This window comes from Impatiens glandulifera, chromosome 2, assembly GCF_907164915.1.
Source record: "Impatiens glandulifera chromosome 2, dImpGla2.1, whole genome shotgun sequence".
Taxonomy (NCBI): domain Eukaryota; kingdom Viridiplantae; phylum Streptophyta; class Magnoliopsida; order Ericales; family Balsaminaceae; genus Impatiens; species Impatiens glandulifera.
Window position 1 is genome coordinate 3,971,949 of NC_061863.1, and position 16,219 is coordinate 3,988,167.

Here is a 16,219-nt window from a genome sequence, read left to right on the forward strand (position 1 = left end):
TTTTGTTAGTGAATTATTTATAAATATTTAGATTCAAGGACTAAAATAAGTTACTCGCAATTAAGATTTTATTTGATATTATTGATTATTTATAAACTCATAAAATTAAAAATTTATTTAAAATTGTGAATGTGTTACCAGAATAATAAACTAATTAAATGGGTTCATTTATTTTAATAAAAACAAATTAAATTTATAAATATAAATTTACTTTATTTTTATAAAATCCTAAAATTGAAATGATACAAACTCATACCATCTTATAATAAAAAGTTTAAAATCATACAAATTTAACTAATTTATCATTTTATTTACAGAAGTCTTAAATTAAAATTGTAAGATTTTAAAATTAAATTCAAAATTTATAAATGTTATAAAAAAATAAAAAAAATAAAAATAAAATTAAGGGTAGTTTGAAATATATTAAGACTCTTCTCTAGTGAAAGTTGGTGTAATTGAAGTCCAAATTCTTCTTTTGTTTTCCAATATTTTTAAATAGTTTTATATGATTTTTTTTAAATTTTATTCTTTGTTTTATAAATTCATTCTTCATGTGACTAATATTTTTTACGATTAAATTTTTATTAACTAAAATACTAAAATATCTATATTTTATTTTTATTCAATATAAATTTTAAATATACCAAAATATAATAATAATTAAACCAATTAAAAACTCAAACACACACCCCATTAAATATAAATTTATAAAATTAATATTTTACTTCAAATTATAAGAATTTAATTTAAAAGAATATTAGTTATATATTATTATATATAATTAAATATAAAATTAATAATAAAAAACACTAAAAAAAAGTGATATTTACAAAAATAAATTACATAAATTTATTAAATTATAAAAATAAATTTATTTATCATAAAATTATAAAATAAAATTATATAAAATCGTAAAATCTTATAATAATTTAACTTAATTTAAGAGTTATCTAAATTAGTCATTATCTTTCTCTAAAGTTTTAATACAAACATATGTTCAATTTCAATTTAATTAATGGTATGAGTTAATATATGTCATAAAAAGAAATTATTTTAAAAAAATGATGTGTTTTAACCATTCTTTCATATTGAGTTTCTGCTTGAAATTCTTAATTTTCATTTGATAATATGTTTATTTTTACATCTTTATAAGGTTAGGGACCTAGGGTTCTTAGTTAGAATAATTTCATGGACTACATAAGTCTAAAGATCAGCCCAATTTTGAAGCCCAATAAACAGTGATACTGATTACTGACATGTATTAAGTTTTTCTCAAATTTTAAATTATTAAAGAATGTTTTATCTTAGTCATTTAATTTTATATTTACTATCAATATTAATTAGTGCATATCTATTTAATTTTATGTCATGTATTTATATTTTATAAATGTTACATATTACATTAGAGGGGGGAAATCAATATAAAAATAATTTGGACGTTAGAATATATATAATAAAAAAATATCCTATATATATCACAAATAAAGTTGATCAAAAAATCTGAACAAAATTAACTCAACGTCTGCTATCAATAAAATTAAATAGCCTATATGTTTTTTTTTTTTTCGACAAGACGACATTTATTAAGCTAAATGATCAAGAAGATTTGTAAATTTGTAATTGTAATACAAATTAATAAGTATATATTAATATTTTAATATAATGTTTTAAGTTGATTGAAATTGTAATATATGGAAAGTGTAAGGGCTATTTGTTAGTTTAGTAAAACTAATTTGGGGGTTTTAGCCTATTGACACTTTGTAACTTTGATAACCGATTGACCAATGAAGTTGATAAGTTTTCTCTGCCTTCTCTCTACGATTTGCTTTCTTGATTAATTCAGCAAAGTGATCTTGCTGGATTTGTTCATGGTATCAGAGCATGGTTCATATTTTTCTTCAAACTCAGAAGATAGTGATTCAACCGACAAGAATCAATAAGTGAAGATTTCAAACCCTAATTTGACTATCAGCGAAGGATCGTCGTCTTCAAACTCAGATCAAGAAACAGAGATTCGATTGAAGAGGAGAATGGCGAACAAGAGGAAATGCAACACCGATCCACTACTTCTTCAAAATGGAGACATCACAGGTGCAATAATTACTAATTCTATACTAACAAGATCTCATTACTATGAGTGGTGTACAAGTATTAGACTAGCATTGGAGGCAAAAATGAAGCTCGGATTCATCGACGGATCTTGTAAGATGCCACTAGATGTAGATGGAGTAATGCAATGGAAGCTAGTGGATGCTATGGTGAGAAACTGGATAATGAACACTATGGATCAAAACCTGAAAATTCATTTCCAGAATGCTGTAACTGCTCAACAACTATGGAAAGATATTCGAAGTACATATGAAGGTTGTTAGGATTTGTATCTCCCAAATCCGGCCAGCTTGAAACAATCTGTAAAAAACACTAGAAAGAAGAACACAAGAACACACAGATTTATAGTGGTTCACTCAAATTGAGCTACATCCACTTCAGCCACCACCAGATTTCACTATGAAAAAGAAGAAGGAATACAGAGTTTTGGCCTCACACTTTATCTCTCTAGAATTCTGTCTACACAATGTAAACCCTTAATAATTACATATTTATAGGGTAAACATTCAGGTAATAAACCTAAATAACTTTGGTCAGACCCAAGCCCAAAACTAAAAAAGATAAACCCAATAAACTCTAATTAACAATGTAGAGTTTATTATAAGTGTAGACTCCATAACTCAACAATCTCCCACTTGGAGACTAACTTCATCATCTCTCGATCGGTAGTGGATTTCCATTCGGTGTCTTAATGAAGAAGACCAACTGATGTTGCACACAACTTCAGTTTCTCATTTGTCACAGTTTTCGTCAACATATCAACTGGATTCTCACTCCCGGGAATCTTCTCAAGAGTTAATACTCCATCTTCTAAAGCTGACCGGATGAAATGATAACGAACCTGTATATGCTTCGTCCTGCCATGATAAACAGGATTGTTTGCCAAATGAATGGCACTCTGACTGTCGCATCGCAACACACTTCCCTCATAGTCTTGACCCAATTCTCGCAAAAAGGGTTGTAACCACATCATCTCCTTAGCAGCTTCTGTCACAACAACATACTCTGCCTCACAACTAGAAAGAGCAACAATCTTCTGCAATTTTGATACCCAACTGATTGCATTACCTCCCAGAGTATAAATGTACCCTGTTGTGCTCTTCCTACTATCAACATCACCACCATTGTCAGCATCAACATATCCTTCTAAACCCATATTAGACTTTCGAAAACACAAAGCGAGACCCGTACTTCCTCTTAAGTATCGTAGTATCCACTTTACTACTTCCCAATGTTGTCTACCCGGGTTGCTCATGAATCTGCTAACAACTCCCACTGCATGTGCTATGTCTGGTCTTGTGCAAACCATCGCATACATAATACAACCAATGGCAGAGGCATACGGAACAGTGGCCATGTAATTTTTCTCCTCCTCTGTTGAAGGCGACTGATCTTTAGATAGTCTGAAGTGTCTAGCTAAGGGGTAGTAACTGGTTTTGCATTATACAAGTTGAACCTGCTAAGAACTTTTTTCACATATTCTTCTTGTGAAAGCTTGAGAACTTCTTCATCCCTGAAAATTCTCATCCTAAGGATTTGTTTAGCAGCACCCAAATCCTTCATTGCAAACTTTTCAGACAACTCTTTCTTGAGCTTGTTAATCTCATACAAGCTTGCTCCAGCAATCAACATGTCATCAACGTAGAGAAGAAGAATAATGTACGATTTATCAAATCTCTTGATATAGCAGCAATGATCAGCTTCACACCTCAAAAATTTGTTACTTTTCATGAAGCTATCGAACTTCTTGTACCATTGCCTTGGAGCCTGTTTCAAACCATACAGACTCTTCTGAAGCTTACACACAAGCTCATATTTTCCTTTGATTTCAAATCCTTCTGGTTGTCGCATATAAATTTCTTCATCTAGATCACCATGAAGAAAAGTAGTTTTGACATCCATTTATTGAAGATAAAGGTCTTCTTTCACAATCAAACTCAAAATAGTTCTAATTGTCAGCAATTTAACAACTGGAGAGAAGATTTCATTGTAGTCAATACCTTCTTTCTGTTGAAATCCTTTCACAACCAACCTTGCCTTGTATCTCATGGTTTTATCATGTTCTTCTTTAATCCTGAAGATCCATTTGTTGTGAAGTGCTTTCTTTCCCTTTGGTAGCTCAGTGAGCTCCCAAGTCTGATTCAACATCAAAGAGTCCATATCATCTTTCATCGCAGACTCCCACTTAACCGATTCATCAGATTGTATTGCTTCCTCATAGCATTCAGGTTCACCTCTATCTTTCAACAAGATATAGTTCAGAGATGGAGACCACCTCTCAACTGGTTTTCGATTTCTTGACGATCTTCTCAACTGTATAACCGGTGTTTGCTGATTTACCTCTGGAGCCACGTTCTCAACGATTTCATCTTCAACAACACATTGTTCTTCTTCGACAGTCGGTATATATTCAGCTGAAAAATCTCTTAAATCGACTATACTAGTCTCTTTCAACTTGGAATCATCATCTGATGTCTTCCCAACACAATCTTTGTAGAGAACCTGTTCATTGAAGATAAAATTTCTGCTACGAATGATCTTCCGATTTTGATTATCCCAGAAACGATAGCCAAACTCGATATCACCATAGCCAATGAAAAAACATTTATTAGACTTTGGATCAAGTTTGCTCCTATCACATTCATTAATATGAAAATATGATAAACAACCAAACACTTTCAAATAAGAAAGGTTTACCTTTTTATTGCTCCAGACTTCTTCAGGAATTTTGAATTCAAGAGGAACAGAGGGTCCCCTATTTATCAAATAGGCAGCAATATTAATAGCTTCTGCCTAGAAGGTTTTAGGCAGCCCTGCATGCAATCTCATGCTTCTAGCGCGCTCGTTCAATGTTCGATTCATTCGTTCAGCTACTCCATTCTCTTGAGGCGTTCGGGGAACAGTCTTCACCATACTGATCTCATTCACAGCACAATATTCTTTGAAATCTAGATTGATATATTCACCTCCATTGTCGGATCTCAAGTACTTAACTTTCTGATTTGTTTCATTTTCAACCAAAGCCTTCCACTTCTTGAAAATATCAAATACTTCAGACTTGTGCTTCATAAAGTAAACCCATACTTTTCTTGTTGAATCATCTATAAAAGTCACATAGTAGTATGATCCGCCAATAGAAGAAACAGGTGCAGGTCCCCACACATCAGTGTGTACCAACTCTAGTCTTTCTTTCTTGAGCTTCTTCCCAATCTTTAAGAAACTCACCCGTTTCTGTTTTCCAAGAATGCAGTTTTCACATAACTGATGTTCAACAGACTTCAGTTCTGGAATCTGTCCATTCTTCAAAAGAATTTTCATCCCTTTTTCACTCATATGGCCCAACCTGCAATGCCACAACTCACTATTCTTCGAGTCATCAACTACAGCAGTAACTGTTTCTCTACAAGTTGAAGTCGTGTATAACGTTCCAGTTTTATGACCTCGAGCAACAACAATTGCTCCTTTAGTCACCTTCCACGCACCATTTCCACAACTGAAATTGTGACCTTCTTCATCAAGTTGTGTAACATAAATCAGATTGCGCATTAAACCTGGAATGTGTCTCACCTTATTAATCTTCCAAACAGAACCATTTGCCATCTTCAATTTGATGTCACCAATGCCAACAATATCCAGTGGCTCACCATCTGCGAGATAAACTTTCCCACCGTTTCCAGCCACATAATTCTCCATTAATTCTTTGTGAGCAGTGGTGTGGAAAGACGCTCATGAGTCCAAAACCCATGAATCTATCGGGCTATCAACACATAGAAGTAACGCATCAGTGACAGATTCTGTAACAACGTTGGCTGCATCATTTTTAGCATCACCGTTTTTCTTTGGTGCTTTGCAATTCCTTTTCAGATGACCTTGTTTACCACAATTCCAGCACTCAAATGTCCTCCCAGACTTGGACTGACTCCTCTTGCTCCTTAACATAGATCTGCTCTTACCTCGGTTGAAATTTCTATCATTACCTCTTCCCCTGTTTTCCACATTCAGAGCAGAACCTTTGAATGTTTCACTAGAATCAATTTTACGAACCTCTTCAGCAAAAATACGATCTCTAACTTCAACAAATTTCAGTTTAGCATTTCCAACTGAATTACTAATTGCTGCCCTCATAGGTTCCCAACTATTTGGTAGAGATGCTAACAAAATTAGGGCACTAACTTCATCCCCAAAATCAATCTCAAAAGATAGCAGTTGATTCACAATTGTATTGAATTCATTCAAATGAGTAGTGACAGAAGTACCATCAACCATTCTTAAGTAAAAGAGTCTTTTCATTAAGTGTACCTTGTTGTTAGCAGATGGTTTCTCATACATATCAGAAAGAGCTTTCATCAGACCCATGGTGGTTTTCTCCTTTGCTACATTGTGAGCAACCGTCTTGGCTAGCGTCAATCGGACAACTTCTAAAACCTGTCTATCAAGGAGTTTCCATTCAGCTTCATCCATCTTCTCTGGTTTCTCACTCAAAGGAACATGAAGCTTCTTTCCATAGAGATAATCTTCAATCTGCATTCTCCAGAAGGCATAATCTGTCCCATCAAATCTTCCAATCTCATGTCCTATACTGTTCTCACTTGCCATTGTTTCCAATGCTCAGATCTAGCCTAGCTGCTCTGATACCAGTTGTTAGGATTTGTATCTCCCAAATCCGACCAGCTTGAAACAATCTGTAAAAAACACAAGAAAGAAGAACACAAGAACACACAGATTTATAGTGGTTCACTCAAATTGAGCTACATCCACTTCAGCCACCACCAGATTTCACTATGAAGAAGAAGAATGAATACAGAGTTTTTGCCTCACACTTTATCTCTTTAGAATTCTGTCTACACAATGTAAACCCTTAATAATTACATATTTATAGGGTAAACATTCAGGTAATAAACCTAAATAACTTTGGTCAGGCCCAAGCCCAAAACCAAAAAAAGATAAACCCAATAAACTCTAATTAATAATGTAGAGTTTATTATAAGTGCAGGCTCCATAACTCAATAAAGGCAACAACGGACCAAGACGTTTTCAGTTAAGGGAAGGATATATCCACTATTCAACAAGGTACTTCTGATATTGTTGAGCATTATTTCAAAGTTAAATTGATTTGGGAGGAAACTGCACATTTGAAGCCAGCAAGAAAGTGCAACTGTGATAGATCAGATGTTGTCAACTGTTATGGATGTAAGTTTGTAAGTGAAGTAGCGCAAGATGTTAAAGAAGCAAAGTTGCTTCAGTTTCTGATGGGAGTAAATGACTCTTATGAACATGTCGTGGATAATATGTTAGCCTATGATCCATGACCTTCAGTTCATAAGGCATTTACTATTCTAGTTAATGTTGAAACTAAGAGGAATATTAGCATATGTAAAGGAGAATACACTACAATGATGGTGAAAGAGAAGACAGAATTGAACAACAAGAATCAGAAAATTGAAGGAAGTTCAAAATTACCTGCTAAAAAATTCAAACCTTACAAGAACTCTATCTACACTCACTGTGGATTAAAAGGTCACATAAAAGAAGGTTGTTTCAAATTGCTTGGATATCCAGAGTGGTTCAAACAATCAAGAAAAAAACAGGTTGCTGTCAACACAACAAATGTGGAAAATTCTCCATTGGATGACATTGAAGAACATGTAGAGGTTACTGGAACGGAATATAAACAGTTCAAAGAATGGTGTAAGTCAAATTCAAAAGGAAAAGGGAAGGTAGCAGTAGGAACTTCAGAGTATAGTGCAGGTAAGTACACTAAAATTCTAACCTGTTATGATTCTTGTTATGCATTTACATTTGAACACAGTATGAGCACATATCATGATGATAACAATGACATAATGTGGCTGATAGATTCAGGAGCAAGCAGTCATGTTTGCAATACTAGAAAACTGCTCATTAATATTATAAAACTTGAGAAAGTAAGGATCCTATATTTAGCGGATGGATCAATTAAAAAAAATAGTTGAATTAGGAGATATGAAACTAAATGAAAGATTAGTGCTAAAAGATGTCATGATAACAAAAGACTTCCAATACAATTTAATATTAGTAGAAAAATTGATTAAATATGAGAACATGATGTGCATATTTGATGAAGATGAATGTATTTTGCAGGACCGTAAATTGGTCAACAAATTTCAGCTTGGGAAGAAAATTGGAAATTTGTTTTTCTCTTCTCTTCGTTATTGTTCTACAGACATTTCTCATAGTAGTTCTACTGAATTTTCATCTTCTGTTATTGATTGTATTAGAATGCATAATAGATTTGGTCATCAATCTCCTAAAGTCATGAATAATGTCTACCCTGGTTTGAGAAATAAGATACACCATTGTGAAGTTTGTTCCATTTCAAAAATGTCAAGATTGCCTTTTCCTGATAGTTGTTCTGTTTCAAAAAAAATGTTTTGAACTTATTCATGTTGACCTTTGGGGACCTTATATGGAACCTTCAATAATTCAAGTTTCTTATATGTTAACCATAGTAGATGATTATAGTAGATGCACTTGGATTTTTCTTCTCAAAGATAAAACATGTGTATTTGAAAACATGAAAAATTTTATTACTTTGGTGAAAAATCAATATGAATCTTCAGTTAAAATAGTAAGAAGTGATAATGGTACTAAATTTATAAATTCAAAATTCAATATATTTTTTAATTCTTTAGGTATCATTCATCAAAAACTTGTGCTTATTTTCCAAAACAAAATGGTGTTGTGGAGAGAAAACATAGACACTTGATTAATGTGGCAAGGTCATTGATGAATCAATCCAAACTTCATATTAAATTCTGGTTTTTCTCTCTTCTTACTGCAACTTATTTAATTAATAGAATGTCATCTTCATTTTTGGATTTTAAAACACCATATTTTATGCTACATCAAGATAACTGTTCATATAATCATCTTAAAGTTTTTGGATGTTTATGTTACATTGCAAATGTTTTGCCGCATAAAACCAAATTTGAAGATCGTGGCATTAAATGTATTTTTATTGGTTATCCATCTGATCAAAAAGGCTATTTAGTTTATGAAATTAATAACGGTATTGTTACTATTTCGAGAGATGTTGTTTTTTATGAAGATATATTTCCATATCAAAATATAACTGACAATTCACATTATACAATATCTGCTCCAAATAGTTGTGAATCATCTATTATTTTTTATAATGAAATACATTTTGATGATGATAAAACACATGAAGTTATTTCTGACAGTCCACTTGATTTGCTTGAACATTCTTCTCAATCTGACTTACAATTATCTGATGACCAACCTGTTTTATCAACTGATCATATTGTTACTTTACCTAATTCAATTGATTCTCATCATGTTTATCAAAATAGAAGAAGTACTAGGGAAAAACATTCACCCTCCTAGTTGAAAGATTTTGAAATAAATCATGTTGAGATTGAATCCACAAATTCCAGTAAATACACCCCTAACACTTATCCTTTTATAAATTCTCTATTAGACTGTGAATACATTAATTTTCTTTCTAATGTTGATCATACTTACACATCACAATCATTTTTAGAGGCTTCACAAAATTCTGATTGGATTCAAGCCATGACACGTGAGCTAGAAGCTCTAAAACATAATCATACTTGGGAAATTACAACTTTACCAAAAGGAAAAAAGGCCATTGGTTGTCGCTGAATTTTCAAAATAAAGTTAAATTTTGTTGGCAGTTTAAACAAATGTAAGGCACATTTAGTAGCTAAAGGTTTTAATCAAAAAGATGGAATTGATTTCCATCAATGTTTTGCACCTGTTGCTAAAATAGTTACAGTTTGTTTTTTAATTGCACTTGCTGCCTCTAAACGATGGCATTTACATCACATTGACATCAATAATGCTTTTCTTCATGGCAATCTTGATGAGGAAATTTATATGAAACTTCCTGAGGGTGTACATTCTGATTAAAAAAAACCTGTTTGTAAACTAAATAAAAATTTATATGGTTTAAAATAGGCTTCAAGACAATGGCATGCTGAAATTTCTTTAAGTCTGACTACAATAGGATTTATTAAATCAAAACATGATCATTGTCTTTATATTAAACATTCTAAATCTAGTATCACTGTTTTGCTCATATATGTTGATGATTTTCTTATTGCTGGAAATGATTTGACTGAAATTTCTTTGGTAAATAATTTTATTGATTCTAAATTTACCATAAAAGACCTTGGGAAAGCCAAGTTCTTTCTTGGTCTTGAAATTGCACAAACCAATAATGGTTTTTGTGTTAATCAAAGGAAATACATTCTCGATCTTATTGGTGATGTTGGTCTTATGGGTTGTAAACCAACTAAAATACCCATGATCAAAGGCATTAAATTTTCCAATGATCATGAGAATATAATGGCAGATCCTTCTAAATATAGGAGACTTATTGGGAGATTGTTATATCTTAATTATACTAGACCAGATATTACATTTGTTGTACAACAATTGTCTCAATTTGTTAATCAACCAATGAATTGTCATTGGGAAGCAGCTTTACATTTGGTTAAATATTTAAAGGGTTCAATCTCTTTGGGACTGTTTTTTCCATTTGATAATTCACTACATATTGATGCATTCTCTGATTTTGATTGGGGTTCATGTCTAGAAACAAGAAAATCATTATCAGGTTATTGTATCATGTTTGGAAATTCAGTTATCTCTTGGAAAACAAAAAAACAACCCACTGTATCTCGTTCTTCAGTCGAGGCCGAGTATCGTAGCTTAGCTGTGACAGTTTGCGAGATTAAGTGGCTTTCCTATCTTATTAATGATTTCCGAATTATTCTTCAATTACCCATTACATTACATTGTGATAATCAGGCAGCCATTCATATTACAGAAAATCCTGTATTTCATGAGCGGACAAAACATTTAGACATCGATTGTCATGTAGTTCGAAATCAATTTTTATCTGGTTTTATAAAATTGCAGCACATATCCACTAAATTGCAGATTGCTGATATTTTTACAAAGGCTTTGGACTATCCACAATTCATCTTTGTTCGATCGCAATTGTTTTTACAAGATGTGCATCTTGAGGGGGAGTATCAAGCTAAATGATCAAGAAGATTTGTAAATTTGTAATTGTAATACAAATTAATAAGTATATGTTAATATTTTAATATAATGTTTTAAGTTGATTGAAATTGTAATATATGTAAAGTGTAAGGGTTATTTGTTAGTTTAGTAAAACTAATTTGGGGGTTTTAGCCTATTAACACTTTGTAACTTTGATAACCGATTGACCAATGAAGTTGATAAGTTTTATCTGCCTTCTCTCTACGATTTGCTTTCGATTTGCTTTCTTGATTAATTTAGCAAAGTGATCTTGCTGGATTTGTTCAACATTCTTATTTAGGTATTGAAACTGAAATCGAAGTATTATATTAATTTTAAACTGAAATTAAGATTCTAAAATTTATAGTGAACTCACATGTTTTAATGTTTCATTTTTTCATGAGTAAGATTGATGATAACATCAATTCTCCTCCTAATAATACTAAGTACCAACTCTTCTAGAGTTTGAAATTAAGATTCTTAAATTGAAATTAAATTAAATATTAAGTTCATTTTAGCATGATTGCTATTTCAATTTTTAACTGTTCTCAAAATTTCTAAAATTCCAAGCCCATTAATTCGCATTTTAAAATTAGGGCTATGAAATTTCATATAATAAATTAAAGGTGTTTTATTATTCTAGTATTGAAAAAACAATTCTGGTCCATTTTTAGTTTAAATTTGTACAACAATTTGTGGTCTTCTTGGACCAAAATAAATTTGCTGAATAAAAAGCATAAATATTCTCAAATATTGCACATCATATTCTAAAATTTAATCTTAAAATATATTTTAACTGATTATAAAAGAAAAAATCATTTAAAAATATAATTTAATCATTATCAAATAATAATATATGTTTACCAAACAAATTAGGCAAATTGCATCCCCTACCAAACCATATACACATGCAGGTTAGGTTTTGTTATAGGAGGAAGTCAACATCTGCTTTGTTTGGTTTGATTTTTCACTATAATCAAACAATTTTCCCTCTTTTTAGGGTTGATTATTCTAATGAGATATAATAAACAAACAAGGCTATAACTTAAACATCAATGTCAACATTTACATGAGCAAGATTAGTTTTTTTTCACTTCTTTAGTGATATGAAATTGTTCTTTTTTAGAATTTTGAATTGGAGATTTGAACTAACTTTGTTATGAATAATGTCATATTCTTAATATTGCTAAGTCTAAAATTATTTGTGATGTCCCTACTTTTGACAAATGACAGTAAATATAAACCCTTTATAAAAGTGATGTTAATAGATTATAAAAAATTGATGGATATTTATTGAGTTTTAGTTGTGTTTAACGTTACACTATTATTTTAAATATTTTTTTATCATCTTCTTCATCTTGATTAGGTAACAAAGAAAATATAATATTAAATATTATGATAACATTATTAAGGTTTGAAAACCAACCCCACATAAGAAAATAGGCAAAAGTTGAAAACAAACCACAAAACTAAAGAAAATACAACTAAAACGAATTACCTAGTCTTTTTTTAAAATAATAAATATTTCTTCAACATTCATTTCATTAAAATAATATATAAAAGAAATAATAAGTTTAAGAAAGAAATTGGAAAGATAAATTATACCCAACAACCTTGCTAAAATCAAGATTTGGAAAATTCGGACTAAAATCAAAACTCTAATAAAAACAGACTAAAATGTCTTCACGACCAAAGCAAAACCACGATGCCTAATGAAAATCGCAAAAGATTCATATCACTAAACATGAAATAAGCCAATCAAGACAATGTAATAATTAGGTTCCGATTAGACGGACTCAAACCTGAAATATAAGGATTAAGACGAGTCTGGATGAGTTTAATCATCATTTCCTTAAAAAAAATAAAAAAAAAATTTCACAATTTAATTAAAGTTTTCCATCCTCGTCTCCCCTATAGGTGGTACAAAAAAAAAACTTTGAAAATTTTATTTTACTTCTATTATTAATGTTATTTTCTTTCTCTCAAACCACATTACCAAATAATAAGGGTCAGTTCTTTTCAACTCGTTCTATCATTAGTGTTATAACCCAATAAACATAATAATATATATTTTAGAATTTTTTTTTTTCAAATATCAGGATCAAACCATTTTTTCTTAAATAAATTTATGATTTAGTTATTTTTTTTATCGAATCAATTAAGTTTAGTTCGAATCCAGGTTATTTTAAAAAATAATTATTTACAGTAATTTTTTGAGGAGACATAAATTTTTTTTGATAAAAATATAGTATTAATATATAATGGTAAAATAAAAATATATATATAATATTTTAATTAATATATTGAATTATGTGATTAAAGAAAAAAAATAAAATCACTATCCTTTTAGAATAAATAAATTTGATTGTTAATTTCCAAGTTTATAGTACACCAATTTGTTTTTAAAAATGTTTAAATTAAAAATATTATATGCTTGATTTAGTTCAAATAGTATTATAATTAATTTATTAAACAAATCATTTATGTCTCATTAACAAATCCTAACGGTCTGGTGGCGGCCCGCCCATCTAACACAGTCACACGGGTTAGTAGTATTTTTATGAACGTGATATACACCAACCACGTGACACTACCATACCCTCAATTTATTTATTTATTTTTATATTTTTTTCTCTCTTAAAGGGCTGTTTGGCAAGTGAATTTTTTCACAATCTTTTTTCATTTCTTACATCAAGTCTAATATTTTTTAATCAATTTTTTTATATTTTAAATACTTATTTATAATTAAATTTTATCCTTGCATTCATTGTCATATTATTATTATTATTATTAATTACACCAACCACGTGACACTACCATACCTTCTATTTATTTATTTTTATATTTTTTCTCTCTTAAAAGGCTGTTTGGCAAGTGGATTTTTTCACAATCTTTTTTCATTTCTTACATCAAGTCTAATATTTTTTAATCAATTTTTTTATTTAAATTGTTCTTATATTTTAAATAATTATTTATAATTAAATTTTATCCTTACATTCATTGTCATATTAATATTAATATTATTAGTTCCACTTCAACCCTCAAAATACATTAATAATTAAAATATAATAAATTTTATTTATACTTATTTATTTTAATATATTTAATTTTGAAGTTAGGGTTTGAATTTTAAAATTTATCATATTAGTTAAAGTGAAAAAAATGAATAAGAGGTCAAATATCTCTTTCATGATTATTTTAAAAAAATATATATTTTCTTTAAAGAAAGTTAATGTATTAAAAATGATAAATTATTTAAGGACAACGAAAAAATAGAATATTAATAAATAAATAAATTACTTAATAGATTATCGAGCTTGTAAGTATTCGAGCGATTAACTCTGATCCCTAATTTTTTGAAATAATTGTCAGAAAACGTCATAATAATAGCATTATAAATGATAATGATTACGATCATTTAAAGTTAACGACTTCTCTCACAAACAATAATTATAATTGGGATGATTACCCAAATATGTGAGTCTCTAAACCGTATCAATCCAAATTTCTGAACCACTAAAAAAAATTATTTGAGTTTTTAATTCGTTAAATTTTTATAATAAATTTTTTTAAATTTAATATTCTTTTTTAAATAAAATTATTTTAGTTGATGTTAAAAGAAATATATGATATGAAAAAATAATTAATACAAATTATTATTTATTTAATCATATATTTATCTCTATATATAAATAGTATTTTAAAAAAGTTGAAGATATATATTTTTTTTTTAAATAATTATATATTAAACATAATAATATAAACATTATTAAAAATACCATAAACAAGAAAACAACAATTGCATACATGTTTATTTAGTTATTTTTGGAAAATTAATTAATTTTTAAATATCAAAAATTAAACTACATAATAATAATGTAAACAAAATCAAAACAATTGAATAAAAATCTATAAATTAAATAATATAACATATTTATAATAATTATATATTTTTTTTAAATCAAACAATCTTGTCATTATTTATGAGTGATCCTAAAAATCTATAATAATGAGTAACGAAATAAAACAAATTTGTCGGATTTTTTTTACCAAATATTCTAAGCAGTAGTAAAAATTATCATTGACCGAAGATTGTAAACAACCCTCTAGATGATAATTAATAATCTACAAATATTTTGAGCGACAATAAAAATTATCCTTGACCGAGGGTTACAAACAACACCGGAAAATGTTCTCTCAAATAGGGCTATGTGAGCCGCTCAATCAAAGCTCGACTTGAGTTTGACTTTGACCAAGTTCGAGCTGACTCGTTTAATATTCGAGTCGAGTTTGAACTTATATAATACGTTTTCGATGACTTGTCGAGTTTTTTCGAACCTAATAATAAATAATATATTTTTTATTTATTTTAATATTAAAACTTAAAATAAATAAAAAATTATTGACAAATATTTGAAAATTTAATGTTAGTTCAAGTTTTTCAAGTTGAGCTTGAGATAAATAGTCGAGTCGAGATGAGGTCAAACTCAAATTTATAAACTCGTTCGAGTCGAGCTAATAAATACTTAATTGAGTCGAGCTCGAGATCAAAGTAAGTTGAACTCGACTTGACTCATTTGCAACTCTACTTTCAGATAATAATTAAGTATTTACTGATAAAAAAAATAAAAAATTCATAAAAATAATAGAAAAATACATGTAGAAGTGTTTTCAATTAAAATATTAATTTTAGTAACTCTTTATATTCAGTAACTTCATCACATTTGTCGTTAAGAATGAGATGAAAAATGACTCGAAAAATAATCACCGGACAATCGAAGGATTTGAGCATAAATCACCCACTAACCGCTGAAAATATTATTTGAATTATAAAAATCTGGAATGAAAAATTCAATCCGACTAAACATGATGCCAAATCGGTTGTTTTTTTTAATGCAAAAATTTGATATTTATATATACAAATATTAGTGAAAATAAAATTATATTATAACACTAATTCTAATACCATTTATAAAACTGTTTCAAAAAACTCAAATCAAACAAGGCATATAAAGCTAGAACTGTTCATTAAGTGCAA